The sequence below is a fragment of the Rhipicephalus sanguineus genome, chromosome 4, assembly GCF_013339695.2.
Source record: "Rhipicephalus sanguineus isolate Rsan-2018 chromosome 4, BIME_Rsan_1.4, whole genome shotgun sequence".
Classification (NCBI taxonomy): Eukaryota; Metazoa; Arthropoda; class Arachnida; order Ixodida; family Ixodidae; genus Rhipicephalus; species Rhipicephalus sanguineus.
Genome location: NC_051179.1, coordinates 28,441,918 through 28,461,167, shown reverse-complemented (window position 1 = coordinate 28,461,167; position 19,250 = coordinate 28,441,918). Strand labels below are relative to the sequence as shown.

The 19,250-nt window shown below is 44.0% G+C and overlaps 1 pseudogene; it reads right to left on the bottom strand.

The window, feature by feature from the left end:
• The window catches only part of LOC119391102 (glutathione hydrolase 1 proenzyme-like), a 31,627-nt pseudogene extending 19,613 nt beyond the window's left edge, over positions 1 to 12,014 (bottom strand).
• Between the last annotated feature and the right edge of the window lie 7,236 nt (positions 12,015 to 19,250).

Here is a 19,250-nt window from a genome sequence, read left to right as displayed (position 1 = left end):
ATCTGGGAGTTTTGAACGCTCGAAGACATATAGATGCAAGAACAAATACTTGAACACAAAACACCTACATTTGTTCGTAATACAGCATTATAGCTTGTTGCATAGACGCAAACGCTGCGGCTGATGAAGGCGCTCTCCTTTCGATTCATGATTCTCAGCTTTGAAAATGCCTTTAAACGTTGAAAATCCTTTTAAAATCGGAGTTTATCGGATAAATTTCAATTGTAAAAATTTTACCGGCGAGTGTATTGCGGATTGTTTCGGATTTATCCGAAAAGACGGAGCGCTAGTTATAAGCACTGTGATGTCTGGCAGCTTTAAATACAGGACCTCGTTGCACACTTTTGCGAACCGCGCGTAGTACGTGCAAGAAAACCGTGCTAATAAAGCGCGAACGTCAAGTTTGTGCCTTTTTTTATCTTTAGCGATTATTAATTACCCGGGAGGCATTCCTCACCATATCCTAGTTTTTCATCTAATTACCACGAAAAGATACTGCGTACAGCCGTGCTTACATTTATGCCCTGAGTGTCATCTTTTCCTACAGAATTCTCGCTCGTCCATAAATAGGTGAAACACGTTCGTTTAGCCAAATATAACATGCAAATCACATTAGTTCAATGCGCAAGTTCATTCCCGATTCGTTGTCACTTTTTCCTGATTGGTACAATTTCACGTCTTCATCTCCTGTCACATCCTGCAATCCGGCCTTCGCTGCAATGACATGACCAGCTATGCCCACTGGATACATGATAACGGATTCCACAATACTGCTTTAATTCATGCATAATACCAGTCTTACGGCCCACATCTAATAGACACGTACATAAAATGTATTGTGCCTTAAGGGCAAGTCTATATCGCAATAATATCGCAATGAAAGTTGCTGTATTCTACATGAGAAACGAAAAGAGCACAATTTATTTAGAAAGAGAAACGGAATTACTTGCTCTTGTTTGCCAAAGCAAACATTTGATTATCTGCAGCTTTCAGGGCACTGGCGAGGTCCTCTCCAATATGGAATCCGTGTGTCGCCAACATAATAGCGTCGTCGAACAAGACGGACCAATTCAACTTGCCATAGCGTTTGTGAAGCTCATGGTAGCCACGCAGCTCTCCTGGGACTGCCACCGCTTTCCCGCCTGCAGAAAGCGCATGCGTAGTCCTTAACTGTTTTCTTTAAACCGTCTCTACGAAACATAGAAAAGAGACTTTCCGTTTTCTACCATGTTCCATGAGTAAACTGTCTAATTCGAAGTCAAAGTATTACCGCTGTTCTGAAGGCCAGCCACGGTTCCATAAATCCATTGCACATTCACAGATTACCTCCTTTAAGTAACAAGATAAACTGTAGATTATGCGATGTCCTGTAAATCCTGTAAAGTTATATAAAACAATCCTTCATGCTGAAGCAAAGTTTGTATATAATTCCAATTCAAGCTATACACAATCCATGTTAAAAAAAAAGAATAGATTATACCGTGCTATCGTAGACGAGTGTCAATTAAGATGTATTGGTCTTTTTTTATTGGTTCTGCCAGGTTAAACAAAACGCTGTGTATGTTAGTCTTCAATGTGTATTACAAAATTCGAGAACGAATGAATATTTCAACACAATAGGTTTTGGTTGCGCTTCCTTCGTGTAATTGCGATAGTCACAAGTTTTTACAACCAACACAAACTCTATGTCGTAAAGCTAGTTTTTCTTTCTCATTTTTCTTAAGGATTGAGTCTACCTGGGCCTACTTTATTCATTTTCTTTAGCGGCGTATGGTGAGGACGATGTCGACGTAATATCTAACTCAATGCAACTATCATATTTACTCTCATACTGCCATATATGTCTCTTGTTGGCTACATTTGACGAAATGGAAGTCTTGTCTAATGCTGGCTAATATTAGCTATATCCCCTACTCAGCAGCACTGCTTTTCGTTCACTCTTATTCCACCGATTGAGATGCCTGCCAATCTATATAATTTCCATCTCGAATTATGTCTATGGCTCGCTTGCACGCCAAAGCCACGGCATGGTAATGAGACACGCGTAGTGGGGCACTACTTATTGCTTTTGACTGCCTCGTGTCTATTAGCGTGCACATAAGCATAAGTACACAACTCTTTTTTAGGAGCTGGCTCGCCAGGTTCTTAAGCTGGGGTGAAGTCCCGCGCCGTACGCGTAACCTTAGTTCGCGAGGCGACCGCTACAAGCGCAGCTCGCGCGAAAGAGAAGACTTCTTCCTCTTGTTCTTCGAGCGCCTTGAAGATGATATTAACGCAGGCAAAACCACATATAGCATATCCAACTGTAGCGTGCGCACGCTCGCGCGCAGCTTGCGCGAAAGAGAAGTCTTCTTCCTCTTTCCTTCGAGGCGCCTTGATGGTGATACTAACGCAGGCAAAACCACATATAGTATAGCCAACTGTAACATGCGCACGCTCGCGCGAAAGAGAAGCCTTCTTCCTCTTGTTCTTCGAGCGCCTTGATGATGATAATAACGCAGGCAAAACCACGTATAACATAGCCAACTGTAGCATGCGGCGCTCGCTCCACGCTGGCGCGTGCTCTAGTTTGATAGGAGACCACTACAGGGCCGCAACTGCGCGCTTCCTCTCTCTTTCGACAGTCTTCAGTCAGTGCGCTTCGATACTAATATCATGAAAGAAGACAAGGCGGCGGAGCGGAGGACTCGCAAGGCAGCAGCAGCGGGCTCGCCGCCAAGACCCTTCAGTGAGAGCTCGCGAGGCCGCAGAGAGACGTCAGCGTCGTGCGGACCCCAAGATACAGGCCCGTGAAGCCGAAGCAGCGCGGAAGCGGCGGCAAGAGAACCTCGAAGAGGTACGGGCGCGCGATGCAGCGGCCAAGCGCCGAAAGCGGTCGCTACCTAAATTTGGTGGCGTCGACGGGCGCTTCAAGCGCAATTTCCTCGACCACACGTTCGGCCACAGCTGTAAGGTCTGCGACCGCTTGTGGTTCGACAACAACCTGACCACAATCGCTACTATAACAAAGTGTCACGTCTTTGTATGACAGTAGAGGAATGGTACGGAACATTCGCGCAAACCCCTAGCGCGAAAACAGCGCGAAAACCCCCCGGTAGCGCCCAAACCCCTCGTTGCAGGCCAGAGAGCATCTCCGCGGCGAGCAAGCAGCAGACAGAAGAGAGCTCAAAGTCGAGAGGGGGCCAGGGAGCTGTCTCTGGCGGGCAATGAAGACAGGTGTGGCACAGTGATGTATGCTAGCGTGATATGCGGCTTGTAGTGCCTGGACGTCTCGAAGCCAGAAAGGGGCAAAGCATGGCTTGCACCGGACAATAAGACGGCACGTTGGGCCAGTTGGTTGGTATTCGTCTTAAACTCGGTTATAGTGGTGATTGTTGTTACCAAACTGATTTCTAATCATTAGAGCAGATATCGAAACTTGAGCAATAGCCGAATAGACCTGATAATATGACGTTTATGCGTTAGCATAACTGGTCAGTGTGGGAGTTGTGAGGTGTGTGGGTTCTGTAACTCATGGACATGCAAGTTCACTGTGAAAGTGCACTGGGCTTTCTCGTATTGCACTGGTTGAGTTAGATTACGCCCAAATGTAGCGTGAGCTTGTAAATATTTAACTCTGCGAGTTATGCAGCGCATTTGGGCATTCTTAAACGCTTAGTTGAAGGCAACGAGAGGCAGCTTCCGCTCCTTTTTCTCTTCCTTTTTGCAATGTCTTCTAGAGAAAGTCATCTCTTGGGTGCTGCCCTAACAGTCATAGTACCCAGGGATCGATGAACCAGGGCTGCCTGCCCATATTTCATGCGCCACAGTTGACCAGTGCTTCAGTAAATTAAACGTACATCAGGGCCTATATTCACAAAAACGTCTTACGCTAACAATTTTCGTAAGAGAATATTTCAGTCAATCACGAACCCGCACTTAATTTTGCAATGCCACCTGACCAATCAGAAAACGCACTTACGCAAGATACCATGTCTCAATTCGGCCCCAGGCTTTCTCACCTGAGAACTACAGAAGAAAGTTTGTCACTTACCCACGAGGCTTTCGTTAGGATTGCTGCTGAACATGCTTTCATGCGCACAGAATGGGGCTCTTTCTCGGGCGATCAGGACTTGCGCTTCTTGTGATGACCTGTGAACAGAACGTAGTCTAGTGCTTGAATTTTTAACGAGCTTACATCTTTGGTGCGCTGATTTAAATTGTTTTCTCGCAGTAGCGCGCTCGACTAGCTATAGTGTGGAAAAGTTAACGCAACTCACTAAATCTACCCGACGCATTTAACCTCTCTCTAATCCTCGTGTATGTTGTACGCTCTGAAGGTAGTGTTATCGCTCACCGCAGTCACAAGACATTTTAATACGGATCATACATTTAATGAGCCCAAACACGAAACTCCAGCTTATTTCCGTGCATGTACTCCTGTCGATACCTTAAGACCCAGTTATATAAAAATTGGCGGCCACGTGATGTTGCAAACGGTCGACACCCACTGGATGCCTATGCCTTGCCGTTTCGGCTCTAGGCTGATACCGCTTACTTTTGTCAAGACAAAATTTGAAGATAGTTGAGCTCACTCACAGCATAAAAAGTTTTTAAGAAGTGGGGCTAGCGAAAATAGACGAAATTTTTTCGAACCTTGGAACATTGTTTTCATTGCGAAATCTCTTGCATGGTTTTCTATATTTTCTCAATGTATCACAACTAAAGCTTTTCTTTGTTCAGTAATTCTTGGTGTCTTTTCTCCCTTCCTTTTTGTATATGTGCACTGATTTACTTGTGATATTTTATTCTTTCTTTCCACATATATTTAGAAGTGCACCTTGGCTCACTTGCTGTTAGTCTCTGTAGGTTGGCAGCGACTTGTGAAGCTGCAGTGTCCAGTTGCTTCCTTGCCGCCACGTCCATATTTCTCATTGCGAAACGAAAGCTCGCTTTTATTTATTTATTTATTTATTTATTTATTTATTTATTTATTTATTTATTTATTTATTTATTTATTTATTGATATGCGCAGTCCAGAGAAATTAGTTCATTAATTTCAGCTCTTGATAGAAGCATAAAAGGCGGTGGTATATACAAACTTTGAGGTAGTAAATGCTTAATTGTCACATCATTCACTACCTATGTAGTAACTGCAGGTGGTAACTGTCAAATTAGTAACTTTACAACCTTGAAACTCACTACTTATAGCTACTACCCAAAGGGATGTAGTAATCCAAAGTTACTAGTACAAAGGATCTTTACTACTACGACATAAAAGTGAATATGTACGGTTGGTTGGTTTATGGAATTTAACGTCCCAAATCGACTTGGGCTACGAGATGCGCCTTAGTGGGAGCGTCATTGTTTTGTTACACTAAATAATAATCGCTTATTACTGCATGTGGTGTTTATTACCCGGGTAAATATACATTGTGTACATAGAGGCAAGAACGAGTCATAAACGAGAACAAACACACGCACACATAGAATATCAAGGCTTCAAAGCTTGTACGTCACATGCCCTAACAGCAAATTAAAGGCTGTATACAGTCATACTTTGTAGATAACACTTTGTACCAGTGATCAACCATTATATTGATGTTCTGGACCGTTAACGTTTATACTTTACTACTTCCATAATTACAGTTTGCCTAAATTTTTCATGAGACTTTCGCAATTACAGCATGACATACTACGGCCATTACACGTGTTAACCTTTATTAAACCATGAGGCGAAAATGTTTGAGGCCCGTATACTCAGATTTAGGTGCATGTTAAAGAACCCCAGGTGGTTGAAATTTCCGGAGCCCTCCACTACGGCGTCTCTCATAATCATATTCTGGTTTTCGGACGTTAAATCCCAGATATTATTAATATTTATTAAACCATTACGTACACAAATAGTAATTCCTGCTACTGATCCTGACATGATGAGTAGTAATGACAATGTTTAATACCTCTCATATATTTCTATAGTAGTGAAACACTGGCGACACGTAGTAAAGTTTGCAGGGGGTACATTTCTAAATGTTAAAGGGACTGTCTACCGCTCGGAAAAATTTTTCTGATTGTGGTGAAAATGAGAAGATCGTTCGTCACATCAGCGGCAACGAGCATGCTTTTGCCCCATAAAAAGGAATTATATTTTTCATTTGATGTTGAAAATCGTAAAAGAATGACCGCTAGCGTCACCCAACGGCGATGTCGTTCAACCTACTGGTAGGACAAGAAATCCTCTCAGGTAGACTCATTTTGCTTAAAAACAAACATGTATAACTTGAAATTGTACTTCACGCACTTGAGGCACCTTTCGGCTGCGTCAGAGAGTAATTTTATGCCTTTATTTTTCCCTCACGCATCCAAAAAGGCGCCCGGTGGCGCTGCTTGCGGCGCCGTCTTCGATTTCTTCTGCTTCAACTCATGCGCTATGCCAAGCGGCTCTCCACGCTGGCCGTACTGTGCCGCTGTATTGTTGTTAGGATGTCTCACATGTGCTGCGCTGTGAAGGAGCGCCTTTATTGTCTCTTTTTCATGAATCGACTTGGCTTGAATTGCGGCAGCAGTGCTAAAGTAAACGCATAGACTGCGATTACAGCAAAACAGGTGTTCTGTAATCGTATAGTAAGGCTTCATTTAACCGCTAGCGCGCTGAAAACGACTCTTACATTGATTACAATAATGTTCAGCGAAAATAAAGTAATCCTACAGAAATCACATGTGCTTTCGGTTTTAATTTTTACCGGCACTACAATCGTCATCGCGTCCACCAACCAATGTTGTGGGCATGTTTCACGCCAATGGAAGAAGACCGAACACAGATCGAAAAATTCTGTTTTAAAAATTTCTACTCACTTTCCAGAGAAACAGCTGCAAGGTTGGACACTTCAGACGGTACGCTTTCTATTGCGGTACAAAACAGAAAAGCGATGAAGGACGGTAGACATTCCCTTTAACAGCGCATAGAATGTATCGAAAGGGACCAGGCAAACAGAGTCAACGTGCGTTTGCTCGGCTTTAGGGCAGGCGGGTTGGCACGTTTGAAGCATTTAAGATGACGTGGCAACGATGTGAGCACCTTTTTGTGTCTCGCACCCTCTTCCTTGCCTTGTAGAAATGCACTTTTTTATCGAAATAAAACTAGTTAGAAGTCAGCGCTCTGTGCCTCTGTTTGTCTCGTGCCTTTCGGAACCTTCTATTCGCTGTGAACATTTAGAAATGAATCCACACCAACTTGCTTTTTCAAACTATAGGGGGGTATTAAATTTGCTGTCAATAACTTCTTACTACCATTATTTAAAGGGACACGAAAGAGAGACAATGAATTGATTTAGATCGATAAATTGTAGTCTGGGAACTGTAATGTCGTTAATTTCGCCATCGTATGTTTATTAATAGAGAAAATGAAGTTCAAAGATTCATTTTTAAATTTCGCGCCGAAATCTCCCCGCGCGACGCCACGGATTTCAAAGTGTATTTATCGTATGTTGGCGCCATTGGCTACACAAAATTACCCCAAACTTGGTATGTTAAATCTATGGCCCCCTCAGAGGACAACGTACGTCATTTGTACTGATTACAAACTACGTAGTTCCTAGCAGGCGCCGTCAAAACATGTGACATTCACGGCGAATGGTGCGGAAACTTCAAGGTGGCGCCGCCACCCACATTTTGTTTTTGCGCGTTTTCTCGCTTACTAAGCGTCTTCTCGCAGCAAGCGTGGTGTTTTTGGTATCGTGAAAGAGTAGTTTACTGACATGAGAAAAATCGTTTTGCTCTTTAGTGTCCCTTAAATGCGTATGTCATGGCCAGCAAGTCGCTGCTGTATCACCACCAGCCAGCTCACGCAAGCGTATGTATGTAGTTTAGTATCCACAATCTATTAGCAGATACCATGGTGAAACAAGTAAGGCTGGAAATTCTGTGCAGTATTGGCTAGTCCTACGCTTCATTACGATGCTAAGCTGAGCTAGTTGGTTGGTGTTTATGACGAAGCTCGTGCAGCGCTCACAAGTAGCACAAAGGACATGAAGAACTGTGCCTCTTCTTGTTTGTAGTTCTCGTCCTTGGTCCTACTCGTGCGCGCTGAACGAAGTTCATCATGTATACAAAGTGACGGTAATCTATGCGTAATAAATGATAACGCACATACGTTTGTGTGTGTGTGTGTGTGTGTGTGTGTGTGTGTGTGTGTGTGTGTGTGTGTGTGTGTGTGTGTGTGGTGTGTGTGTGTGTGTGTGTGTGTGTGTGCGCGTGTGCGTGTGCGTGTGCGTGTGCGTGTGTGTGTGGGCGAGCGCGCGCGATTTGTCGACAGCTCTTAAAAGTGTTAAATGTCAGCGTGCAGTGTGTGTCGTCCTTGTAACTCCTCTTCCTTGATGGTGCACGTGATCTTAAGTAGGTAATTCATACAAGCGTAAAAACGTCGCCACCTACTGATTGTATACGGTGGCTATGAAGCCTCCGCCAAGTCCCATGCGGTGCGGTAACGCGACACCCATGCACAGCAGGGTCGCAATGGCGGCATCCACAATGCTTCCGTTCTTACTGTAGATTATTTTCCTGAAAAAGCAAGAACACAAGCACAGATCAGTGAAAATGAAGTGTAATCAGCGCGAATGGCGCATTTCTAAGACAAAGAGCAAAGCTGTCGCCAAACTTTGCAATATCAAAGCGTCCCCTACCTATATCTTAATATAACTGCCTTGTATGTTAATGAGAACTAACAGACAATAATGCCAAGGAAAGTATAGGGGATGTTTTTAGTAGTAAATGTAAGGTAAATGTGAAGAAAGAAAAGTGGACGAAAAGATAGCTTGCCGCGGGCAGGGACCGAACCTGCGACCTTCGAATAACGCGTCCGATGCTCTACCAACTGAGCTACCGCGGCGGCCATCCCCCCGTCCACTTTATAGGGTATATATGTACATTTAAACGTGGGAGCGTCAGTCAGCGCCGCCAGTAGCCATGACGGCGAGTGTGGAACACTCTTTTTCTGCCTGTTGGCGTCACGTAACACGTTATTACGAGCTGGCAGCTGACCAATAATCCCTCGCATACCACCTGAAAGCACCAAGTCTGCCAGAACGAGGCCCTCGCTATGAATGAAGGAAAGAAGTGTTAATTTCAAGGGCTCGTTTTCTTTGTTATACACGATATTAATGAGAACTAACAGACAATAATGCCAAGGAAAGTATGTTTTACTTTAAGATATGTGTTCAAGTTTCACTCAAGGGCTAAGGAGTAGCCGGCGCCATAATTGTGCGCCAACATCTCCTTATATATCATATCAATAAAAAATATATATATATATATATATATATAATCCGTGGTGTCAACAAAGTAGCACATGTTGCGTCGGTTTGGCAGTCGTATGTTCGCAAGACGGCGTTAAAATTTTGTGCGAAATAAACGTCAAAAGATGAAATGCTGCTGCGCAACTCCGCCGTCAAGCTTGTAACAATTCTCAGTTATATGTTTGTTGACTTAAGGGGACACTAAAGTGAAATATTAAACAGTTTATGCAGATAACTTATTCTTTGTGGATTATGTTGCAATTCATTTCGCCGTAATAGATTTCGCCGCATCTTCAGCACATGAGCGTCAGTGCGCCGTCAAGAATTCCAAAGTACATTTGTTGTATTTTGGTTCAAGGAAATTTTCTTAACGTTTCTATGTTAAGACCTTTGGTCCCTAAGAAGACAACGTAAGCAATGCTAGCAAAAAACGATTGCGCATGCCCTAGCAGACGCCATCAAAATCTATGATGTCGCGGTTCGTGCGGGAGCTTCAAAGCGCCGTCACCGCCTGTATATTCTTTTTTTTTTTGTGCTTTCCCTTTTACCAGGCGTTTTCTCGCGGTAAGAGTGGTGCTTGCGGTATTGTGTAACTGTAATTTCCTAATGGGAAGAAAATAGTTTTTCTCTTTAGTGTCCCTTTAAGTTGCATCCCTTCCGCGGAGAAAGCCATCCGTGCTCAGTTTGATCTCAGAAGCGAAAAAGCATAAATGGTGTGAGTTTCGCGATATGCTCCAATGTACTTTGAAACAAAATTTCGCTGTTGTTCCACTTACTTTCAAACGAAAGTCGTTTTGTCCAGTGAAGCAGAAAAGCAACCGGAGTGCGCAGTTACTCGCACCCTTCAAGAATGAATACCTCGAAAATAGTCTCATCCTGAAATTCCGTTCCGGGCAGTGTTAAATTCAGCGTCTGCAATTCGTAAATTGCTGTGTACTCTGTAACGTAATTATTCTAAAAAGTGATTATTTGTTTCGGTAATTCGCTGAATATGTCTCCAAGCTCCTGGTCCACGTATTGTCAACCGCTCAGAGTAACTGAGTTCAAAGACTACTGTTATGCTGTAACTCGAGGTTAAAACATCTTTTGTACGGTCTAAGAAAACAGCCAATGCAATGCGTCAATTAAGTGGGCATAATTGTCATGTAAGACATGACAATTATGGAAGATGCTAGGATTCCCTATTTGTCTTACTAAGCCAATAGTCGTAACTCAAGTTAAAAGTCTTAAGCGCAACATGTTCAGCTGTTGCTCTGCCTTTTGCACTGCAACTCGTATATGCAGACATTCAATGTATACGGTCAGCTCAGACGTGGTCGTCTCACTTTCCTCTGCTTCGTCGACATGCTTAAAGCGGTTATAGATATTTAACTTTCAAGGCTAATAATTTAAATTCAAATTACAGCATCTGTGCATTTTTCAGCTTACTGAATCTTCAAAAGTAATTGTCCGTGGCAGCTGCCACTAATGTAATTTGAGCTGCTTTCCTCGATGATGAAACACTCTGAGATTCACTTTAACCGAACATTTACTAGTAAGTGCGTTCCAATTACCCAATTTTCTAATATAACCTTAGCTGAAAATACGGTAATTTAGTACTTATGGCAGAGAATGGCTGTTATTAGCAAAACTGCTGTGATCTTGAAACTCCATTTCAAGGTAGTATGTGACCTTGCGACGGTCAGCAGTGACAATTCATAAATAGCTCTATGCGTCAGAAAAATATATAAAACCTTCATGGGCCATATGAGGTAAACTGCGCATTCAGGTACTCTACTGCCTCTTTTGGCAGCCCGTCTTAGGTGCTAGATGGAACAGTCTGCAAAGGCGATATTCAAAAGCTTTCTTTCACATAGTAACAATAACATCCCGTTGAAACGAGCGCAGCAAATTACAGTTTGCATATTGTTTCAATATAAAGGTACATACTGCTCCACCCTACTTCGTATGTATGGCAAATCAGTTTTGCGGAAGCCCTCAAAGTAGTGGAAGGTACACCAAATGAAAAAATTGTTCTCACATTTGCAGCCCGAATATTCAAATTAAATCTAAATTTATTTTGAATCATTGTACTACAAGCTGACGGGTAAAAGTGTTTCATTTCAATACTTCAAATGTTCTTCACAATTACAGAAATAAATACTAATGGAGCGCGTATGGGCGTGCATGAACTCAGGTACACGTATTAAGGAAGTGTGCATAGCCAGCTACGTTGAAATGTTTATGCTTTAGAAAGTAATATGCCTGGGCCGACCCTGTAATGCTTAGGACATTGAAGCTGTGATCAGTTAATGCAACGGATTAAATACCATGGAATGGAAAAGGAAGCCGAGGACGGAGCCAGTTAGACGTAGTGGCGAAATTAAGTTTGCAGGGATTATATGGAATAAGCTCACACAAGATAAGCTAAACTGGAGATCGTTGGGACAGGCCTTCGTCCTCCAGTGGACATAAAATAGGCTGATAACAATGACTATGAGGCTGGTCGATGTCTAATGGGTCTAGGAACCTTAATAAGGTATTTCTTGTGGCACAGCATAATGAAGCAGAAAATACATTAACAGGGAACAAATCATTTTTTGTATATGCGTTGTAGTCTTGAGCGATATATGTAAGTAGGTTTCATATGCCTTCTTCTCACCTAGACACATTTTTGCATTCGTGAGCGTCTGTTGTCATACCCCAGTAGGTGTAGTTACCGAGAGGACGAGGGTTCGGTTGTTTGCTCGGGGCGGGTGCCTGGCATCCATTCGTTGATTGCTGCTGATCGAGCGAATCAGCACTGGCATACAAGAAACCCTTGGTGGTCAGAATCAGTCCGAGGAGCACTGCAGACTTCATTGCCAATCACCTAATACAGAGTATAAAGATGTGCAATGTCGTTTTGTGAGTGTATGCACCATACTACAACAAAACTATTTGTGAATACATTGAAGCAGGGAAAAATCGGTACTATTGTTCTAGAAAAATGAATGGGGCCAATTTCTCTTTTTTTTCAGATGAAGGTAAACAAAAAGAAATTGCTGACAGCTTCGCACTAGTGGCACCAAGCCTGAAGGAAGAGCGCAGCTGGGTTCCCTTCCTTGTTTCTCTTTATCTTTCTGTTTCTTATATCTCCTTCTGAGGCGAAAGCCTTAAATTCCTCGTCAAACGCGAGACTTCACCGTCGGCGTCGGCGTCCCGGGGCGTCGGGAACGAGTCATGCAAAAAAAGTCATCACCACTTAATGACGTCACCATATAACATCAGAGATCGCCAAATTTTGTGACGTCGTCTTGACTTCACTGTGACGTCACGTGACGTAACGTCCTGATGACGTCATCACATGACATCGTAGCTTGGTCAAAGGTGGTCCGATCACGGAGGCAAAGGAAAATCAGGTGAGGTGCCTCGGATCTTGGAGGCAGTGCAAAACCGAGTTAGGTGCAGAAAGCTTTCGAAGGCTGGGCAGGGCCGCATCAGTACATCGACTGAGAAGAAAAAGAAGATAGATTTCGCCTTCGAGTCGCCTTAAGTGAATGCATCAGGGACCCTGTGAGTTTTTTATATCTGTTTGTTTCTACTTCTTTCTTTGTCTTTATTTCTCTTTCCCTCTCTTTCTATCTTTATTTCTCTTTCTTCCCTTTGTTTCTCTGTCTCTACTTCGTTCTCTTTATTTCTTTGTTTCTTTTTATTTATCTCTTTCTTTGTCTTTTTTTTATCTGTTTCTTCCTATGTAGTTCTCTCTTTTTCTTGTCTTTCTCTGTCTTTCTCTCTTTTTATATCTTCATTCCCTTTTATTTCTCTATGTTTTTATATTTCTCTTTCTTTCTTTCTCTCTCTCTTTCTCTTTCACGTGTTTCACGTGCTCCAGTTCGCCAAGTAGAGTTTTCGTTTCAAGGCTCGCACCTTCTGTGCTCGGTAGTGGGTCTTGTCCAATTCCTGTGGCGCATACCCACCTGTGTTTTTTTGCAACACCGCAGAAACTACGGCGAGCTACAGCAGCTTCACTATAAATAAAGTTCATTGCCGCCCCCCCTCCCTGTTAAATCAATGTATGGGGCAAACTTTGCGCCCCCCTCTTCTTAGGTGACTAGGCGGGGGGGGGGGGGGGGGAGGGGCGCCCCCCTGCCCCTCCTCTGCGCACGCCTATGTAGGTCAACTTATGATTTGCTCGTCGTGGATGACAGGCATAAAAAAATCTTATGCTCTTCGAAAGCGAACACTGTACATTTTCACGACGACTGGCGTTTAGAGAAATATTAGCATGGCATGGATGTGAACGTACTCAATTTCCGTCGCGAAATCTGCACTGCAGTTTTAAACGATGTACAGCATTGGAGGCTACTGTGCGCGAGGTCACGGATTAGATTCTCACTCACGGCGCAAAATTCTGATCGGAGATGAATGAAAAAAAAAAAAAAACGAAGGGAACACTCATTGGCGCGCGTACGGTTGAGGTTAACAAATACGCGTGAAAATTAAAGCGAAGTTTTCCCCCCACGGCGTTCCGCATAATCCACTGAGCAGTTTTGAGATGTTAAACACAATAATTTAATATAAATAATCTCTTGCGCGGTTACTTCGCTGTATCTGATGCCTACAACGTGTTTCCATACTTGCTCCTCTACTTTAGACTTGGTACACAAACTCGGAATATCACTTCATAAATATCGAGCCGTAAAGCTAAGCTAACTAAAATATGACAAACAATAATCTCCACTGCTTCCATTAAGACGTACTACATCTCCAATAAAAGGCGATACGCGTATGGGTCTGCGTATTCGCCGTGGTAAGCCGTACATGCATGTTCGGCAATGCTAAAACACGCTGGTAGCTCATGCGTAGTCTCACCTTTCAGCCCAGACATCATGCCCGTTTCTTTTTTTTTTTTTTTTGTGCACGCAGCACAAACACTGAGGTGTCAAATCATCGCGTCAAATAAAATGTCCAATCGTGATGTTCCGTCGACAACCGGTCACTGCAAATGGCCCTGTTAGACACAACGCGCGCCAATGTTTTCGCAAACAAGATGCATCGTTATTCACACACCACGCACAATATTGCCAGTTTCAACGTCCGTAAAGGTGAACCGGTATCGTTGCTGCCTTTCAGCGCATACTGCACGCCGCAGTAAACGCGGCACATTTTCTAAGACGATGCCGCTGTTACTCGCACAGACCACCACGTGGGTTCACTTCTCCAAGTTAAACAGCCAGCAGCGTGGCAAATGTTTCGTCACGCAGTCCACGGCACATTTATATGTTCTTTGACACATACCACAAGTAATCGTGGAACCGAAAGATGAAGGAAAAGGTTCAAAAGAAAAAAAAAGCGTCAGGCCTGCGCGGAAATCGCAGGAAAGTCACAGCGAAAGCTGGAACAGGGTCATTTCTAGAGCCCGTTATAAACTCTCTTGTGGCTACTAATACAAGTACACTAGCAACGTACCCACTACGCCACAAATAATTTTTGTGAAGTTGGGAAGAATCCACCACAGCATTACTCGTCATTCTGCGGAGAAGCGAGGTACCATCTCTAAGGCATTATGTGCAGTTTCTTGATGCGATGGCTGATGACGATGAAGAATTATGTCTAAGCTTTTGTAATAGGTTGGAAGATTTAAAGGACCCACTAATTACGTAATTCGCATTGTGTGACGCCCGGTCGTTATTTCACTCTCCCACCATGCTTTATAACATACGCTAACGTGAGAAAGAGATAGAGAGAAGGAATGAACTTTATTGAGACCCTGAGGAAATGGATCATGGGAGTCTTATGGGCTTCCTTGGCAACCAATAGAAGTGAACTTGCGAGGAACCCGCTACGCTTTAAATCATCATAATTTTTGTGAAGTAGGGAAGCAGCCACTATACAATTTTTTTTGTCATTCTGCGGAGAACCGCGGTATCTACTAAACACCTGTAAGACATTATGCGCACTTCATTGATGCTGCGGCTGATGACGATGAAGAATTATCGCAGAGGCCTTTGTAATGGGTTGGAAGCATTCAACAACCCAATCGTTTCGCAGTTCGCATTGTGTGACGCCTGCTTACAGAATTCGCGTTGTGTGACGCCTGGTTGTTATTTTACTCTTCTACCACGCTACATTACATATGTTAATGTGGTTCCTTCCCGACATGAAGCCTGTATAGGGTATTCGTGCAAAGCAGTTTAAAGCACCGGCATGGCTTTGAGGTAAAATACTGGGCTCCCACGCAGAGGGCCCAGGTTCGAACCTCGTTCCGTCCTTGAATATTTTTCTTATTTCCTTTTTAAATTTCGAGTGATAGTGATTATGGACACCGGCGGCGGCGGCGGACAACTACGGCGCCAAAAACGGCCCTTGTTGTGATCTCATAGCAGTTTTCGCTGTAAAACGTGCGCCAAACACCTCGCGACTGTACCACGCTGAACCGGCAGTGGGAGTGTTTTGCCAACCACCGCCATTGCACGTGCGCCGAGAGGTCACGTGACCTGACATCACGGGGCGTGAGTGACGTAGGCCGGTAGAAGTCTATTACACTGTCGCAGAAGGGTCGTTGCACTCGTTGATGCAGCAAAGTTCCTGCGGTCAATGGCACTCTTGTGGCGTCAGGCCGGTAGGAGGGGAGGTCGGGCGAGTTCTTCCACCTCTCCCCAGAAGGGCAGGAAAGGATTTACGGCGACTTAATGGCTCTTGTCAAAACATACAGGACAGGCCGGCATACTAAACCGTGTAAAAGCGGCCCATTGTGAACACGGCGCCATCTTTGACGTCTCTACACTGCCCTTCGGAGCTCGCAAGATTCTCTTCCCTTTGTGCGGTGCTTCCCGCCGCAGACAGCACGTTTTTGGGAAGGATGCAGTCCCCAGTAGTGTGAGAACGCATCGCCCGTCCATTCTCATAGACAACGCGTCGCCAACGACGGTCAATCATAACAAGGTGTCGACCGAGAAGCGAAGCAAGGTTAGCGATTGAGAAGGCGATGCGAACGGGGACTGATTGCGCTGTCGCGTTCTACTCTTGAAGGCGAAGCTCAAGAGTCCTCCATGGGGTTCGCTCACGACCAGCGACTCCGGCACCCATAACGGAATTTCTGCGACAAGGGCTGTCTAACGCTATCGCGCTAAAACTACTAGTGATGTATATGACCATCAGATGAAACTGCAATCTAGACCATGGCCCCCGCGATAAGCTCCAGGCGCGCACGTCTTCACAAAACATTTATGGAAGTGGCAATCACTTTTGCAGCGCAAATTATAAACACACATACGTACACGAGAGAAGACACGAAAACATTACCAGTGCTAGTCCTGTCTAATCGGCGGCTAATTTCCTGTTAAAAGTGTATTTCGCTTCCGAAACCTTCTATGCACTGTAAGTTCATAAAAGAGGCACTTGGACGTGTGATATGCTGCCTAATGTTTTCTAATCGTTGCGTATTGTTGGCCTATATCGGCGAGTGTTGTCTGCGGCTTACTAGTGTTGCCGGCGTACAGAATGAGCAGCTTTTTTTGGAGGGGGCACATACAACAGTTTTTCTCACAAATTTCAGCCGCAATCATTTAAAAACTGATGTGAGCCACAGAATGCAATTCTAATGCACGCATTTCTATGCAAGTTCTCCGGATCGATATTCATGAACTGCATAAAAGGTATTTGCACACTTCAAAAGCTTACCTTTTTCAGATGTTAGGTTGCCGAAGGAAGACCACAGTGTAACAAAATCAGCTGTATTCCTTAGAACCTTCCACTTCTGGTTTAGGAAGTTGTGTCCGGGCAGCGAAAAAAAATCGGAAAGCTACAAGGAATAAAACCTTTACAACGCCCACGCTTTATAAATCTTTCACGACAGTATTTCATTAAACTATTTGTCGAAATCTAGGATTTCTTGCGATAGCTAGCTCACGGCATTCTTCGGGAGACAATCGGAACACCACTGCTACGGACATCTTTAACGGCTATCGCCCCCACTGAAGCGACTAAAACGCTTGGCGTGACATTTGCGCAGAGTATTCATTGGGGGCGTCGTCCTTTTGTACTTCTCACGGCATACCTTAAGAAACAAGATTTATTAAGTTGTGTGTTTATTTATTTATTTGTCTTTAATTCTGAGTTCACAAACCCCGTCAGTTATTCAAGCGGTCTTTGAAGGAATGAAGCTTGAATTTCTAAATTACAGAGTGACAGAGCTGTTTTTGCAGTGCTCTTTTAACCTTCGTGCGGTGATGTATGTTGTTACGAGGCATTGTGAATGAGCGCGCCCTTGAAGTACCAAATTTCAACGAAAAATAGAAACAAGAAGGTGATGTGCTCGGGATGCTGTCGGCCATTCTGTGGCCACAGCAGTTCGCAATAATTTTGTGAAGCTGTGGCGTATCCATGTCTGGGCACACTTACAAAAATATTTGCAGCAGGTGTATATAAGTAGCGTGGTTGATTCGGCTAGTTGATACTTGTTCATTTTGACAGGACAATCCGCGCACACAAGCACGGACGCTAGAAGACGCAAACACGCAGCGCCTGTGCTTCTTGCGTCTTTCTCCTAGTGTCCGTGTTTGTGTGTGCGCCTTATCGTGTCAAAAATGTCTATATAAGGTTTGTAGACATGTATCTTTCCTTGGACTAGTATATAAACAGTCTACGGTTTTAGGGTCGCACTCTTTTTTATACTAATCTACAAAAAGAAAAGCCCCTGTCTCTAGATTGGCTATAAAGGTCTGTAGATTCATGAAAGTTCACTTTTGTCTACCAAATATTTAAAGGAAAATGTCTGTAGACTATCGATTATTCCTATAACCCAGTATACAGATTGTCGGCGGACTTCTCGCCTTGCACTTTTTGTGGATTGTGGTCTACAGATTGCCTAGAGACGGTGTCTGTAGACCAGTCTATTGCTAATGCATAGACTTCATCCCATTAAACATAGGAAAAAACTAGGCAAAGCACAAAGAAAAGAATGGCAAGCACTAGCACTGACTTACAACTGAGCTTTACTCGAGCGACGCAGCCCCCACCCCCTCCTCCGGCGCCCATGCTCCTTCGCCCGAGGAAAGACGGGCGGGACGTTTCCTCTCTCCTTGAGGAGCAATAGACAGCACGCGGGTTGATGTTATCACATGCACCTTCCGTGTGACGAAAAGGGCCGGCTCGTTTCATCTCTGGTTCAGCCGCGTTCGTCGCCCCCGCTCGCGCGCTTTTACCTGCGCGTAGAAAATGTTATCGATTTGGACTTTACACGGAACGTGACGCCGACGGCGACGACAAACACCCGTCGATAATCACCATATGTGATCTATCGCAATAACAATTCGGAATGAAATCACGAAGCTCACGCTGAACGTCATTTAGTAGAGGCCGCGCCCGTCGCCTATGTTCAGCGCTTACGAAGTATTGCTATTTATACTGAACACTTTTACTTGAGAAATAAATAGCAATTGTTGTTAAGTTGGAGCTGTTGCCCGAGAAAATTGGCAATATGATGCACAACGAATTCTTCATCGTAAAGTTCAAAGTATTAGACCTTTGTCGGTATCGAATATGGTAGTTCGGTCCTTTCTTTGCCCTGGAATTTGAAAAGGCTGATTGTCTAGCCTAAGGCGAGTTCGCCACAATGAAGGCAGCCTTAATACGTCGTACGAACACATGTACTATGTGATATTAAATAATTTTGTACGCGTAATTCCAATTTTCGTTTCAATTCGCGGAACGGTTTTTCTTTATGTTTATTAACGCGAGGGAATCCCGGGACCGGAGTCACATACAACTTCGCCGTGAAAATGAGTGATCTCATCTCTTTCAGCCTTGCACCCACCGCTGCTTTTTGGTTTCCTCTTACGAACGTCGCTGCACGCATCGCCGCTTCCGCCGCACTGGCTATCTATCTATCAATCAATCAATCAATCAATCAATCAATCAATCAATCAATCAATCAATCAATCAATCAATCAATCAGTCCTTATTAGTTGCGTCGAAAAGGTAATACGTTGCAGATAAATATGCAGAGGAAGATAC